Source organism: Sorex fumeus, unplaced genomic scaffold (assembly GCF_029834395.1).
Source record: "Sorex fumeus unplaced genomic scaffold, SorFum_2.1 ptg000009l, whole genome shotgun sequence".
NCBI classification, from domain to species: domain Eukaryota; kingdom Metazoa; phylum Chordata; class Mammalia; order Eulipotyphla; family Soricidae; genus Sorex; species Sorex fumeus.
This window is the reverse complement of record NW_026606066.1, coordinates 1254128-1257118: the sequence shown is the minus strand read 5'-3', so window position 1 is coordinate 1257118 and position 2991 is coordinate 1254128. Positions and strand designations below refer to the sequence as shown.

The 2991-nt window shown below is 39.5% G+C and overlaps 1 pseudogene; it reads right to left on the bottom strand.

The window, feature by feature from the left end:
• Window positions 1-991: 991 nt before the first annotated feature.
• Window positions 992-1104, bottom strand: LOC130019880 (uncharacterized; annotated as a pseudogene).
• Between the last annotated feature and the right edge of the window lie 1887 nt (window positions 1105-2991).

Genomic DNA, 2991 nt, shown 5'->3' with positions numbered 1-2991 from the left:
CATATGAAAATTTCTAAATAGCATCCCTTCAAGTAAACAACATTCTCAAAGCAATCTGGCAAAATGGTAAAATTAAGACTCTTTCTTCCTGCATTCTGGTCTAGGGTTACCAGTAACTAATGAAAGCAAAGAGAAATGAGAAAAACACTTTGTTCTGAACATGTCTCCCTTCCTATCTAAATCAGAGTCATGGTATTAAAGGTGATTTCTACCTGGAACATTCAATAATGATAAGACTTGTAGGGGTAAAAACCATTAAGTAGATCTATACTTTTATACCATTTGAATCATTTTTAAAAGGTGTGTTATTAGAAAATCTAGAGAGGCTTCTTTTTGTCTAATGGAGGTATTATGAATTTAATATACATTCTGCATAGCACCAGGAAGGAATTTTTTATTTTTACATTTTTATATTTTTAATTGAGTCACTACACAATACACAGATACAAAGCTGTTCATGATCAGGTTTCAGTCACACAATGAACCATCCCTCTGCCAGTGTCCATTTCCCATCACCAATGATCCCAGTTTCCCTTCTGCCAGCCCCCTCCCCCAGCTTGCCCCTATGGCTCTATGACAGTTACTTTCCTTCTCTCTCTCTCTCTCTCTCTCTCTCTCTCTCTCTCTCTCTCTCTCTCACTATGTTCTGCAACACAGACACTTAGAAGTTATCATGTTTGTACCTTTACCTACTTTCAGCATGCAGTTCCAATCCAGAGCAATCATTTCCAATATCTTTGTCATAATGGTCCCCTTCTCTATCCGAATTGGGAAAGGAATTTTTTTCATCTTAATTAGAACATTTGGTGACCAACGTTTAGGGTCCATGAACATGCAAAAGTTCCATAAGTTGCAGGTGGATGCAATGGAAACACTAAAAAATGACTACAATAAAACTTATTTTAGCAATCATTTCTTCCTGTCACTTATATTTTCCCTATGAATTGCCTCTTGTCTTCAAGGATCCAAATTCAAACATTTTAATCTTTTTTTTAATATGGAACGCTTCACGAATTTGCGTGTCATCCTTGCGCAGGGGCCATACTAATCTTCTCTGTATCGTTCCAATTTTAGTATATGTTCCCCCAGGTCCTGCCCAGAAACAGACTACGAATAATTTAATGAGAATATTTGGTACTTCACCCAAGTTCTCAGCCCAGAATGTTCTGGGCTGTTTAACCTCAGACCACTTAAAGCCAGCTTAGGTATGTGTTAGTTCAATACAAAGATCACAGCAACAGACAAAACAAGAATCTTTAAATTGAAATCCAAATTGGAATGGGACTAACCTGAGCACTTCCATTTAAAGAAGGGAGTATGAAGAGAAGCCATATGCACCAGAGCAGTCTCTAAGAAGTAAATAAAAGTCGGGGACTTCTTATCTTTTCTGAAAATGAATCACCTACCATTGTGCGCTTGTATGCAAATGCAATCAGGTGAAAAAGCACAGTGGCACTGTAGCACTCTCATCCCATTGTTCATCAATTTGTTCGAGCAGTCTCCAGCAACATCTCCATTCGTCCCAGCACTGAGATTTTAACAGCTTCTCCTCTCTTTCTTCCCAACTCTGCCATATTGGAGATTCTTTCAGGGTCAGGGAATGAGACCCATTATTGTTACTGTTTTGGGCATAATGAATACACCACGGGTAGTTTGCCAGGCTCTACCGTGCAGGCGGGGTACTCTCAGTAGCTTGCTGGGCTCTCTGAGAGGGATTGAAAAAAAAAAGATACCAAAAAAGTGAAAGTTCCTCCAAACCTGATACCCAAGAGAGAAACGCTCTCAGAGGTGTAATTTGGTAAACAGATATATGAGAACTCTGTTGTCCATCTCACCAAGCAATGTCCTCCTCCCTTCTATCATAACTGCTTGTCCTTGGGTGTGTTTAAAACATACATAAAATCTACTTTCCTAATTTTTTTTCAGGGGTGATCCCAGCAATCAAGAGCCCGTAGCCATGCCTCCTGGAGCTCAGCCTGCCTGCCCAACACTGCTTGAATTGGTGGTACACGGAGCAAAGCGGGTGCAGGCTAGCAAAATGTGGTAGTCAGAGATTAAACTCCACAATGCCAGGGATTAAACTCAGGGCAGATGCCCTACCACTGGACCTATCTTTGAGGCCATGACCTAACAAAAGTTTAAGTATACACTATAATACAATTCGTTACAGTAATGTTATTTAGAAAATCTTTAAAAAATATATTTCATTGTATGTATAGATCATATTTTGATTAATTGTTCATCCATTTGTTGGATATTTAAGTCTTACCTCCTCTTGACTATTGTGAGTTATACTGAAATAATAATACTGACTTCAATTATTTGGGGTAAATATTCAGAAGTGGAACTGTTGGATCATATAATAACTTTTTTCTTTTTTTTTAAATTTTTTTAAATTTTATTTTCATAAAGTTGTTCACAATAATTGATTACATTCAATATTTCAACACTAATCCCACCACCACTACACATTCCCACCACCATTATTTCAAATTTTCCCACCACTACCCAAGCCTTCCCTATAGACAGACACTAAAAAAGTAAAGGTAAAGGCCCTCCCGTTGATCTTTGATTTGCTCGAGCAGGCCCAGTAACGTCTCCATTGGAGACTTTGTTGTTACTGTGTCTGGCATATCGAATACATCACGGGGAGCTTGCCAGGCTCTGCCGTGCGGGCGAGATACTTTTGGTAGCTTGCCGGGCTCTCCGAGAGGGACGGAAGAATCGAACTCGGGTCGGCCATGTTGGCTGCATGCAAGGCAAACGCCCTACCACTGTGCTATCGCTCCCACTAAATAATTTATTTTTATTGCTTCTTATGAATAGTATGAAATGTCAGTGCAGCCACAAAAGCAGCCACACACTTCTAGAATTCTAAAATTTTAAATATTTGGAGTCCGGAGGCATCTCTGCTGCATGCTGCTCTCTTCTGACATTCATTTGTGAGTCTGGATCATGGCCATTAATGCACTTAAATGACACCCAGAGGCA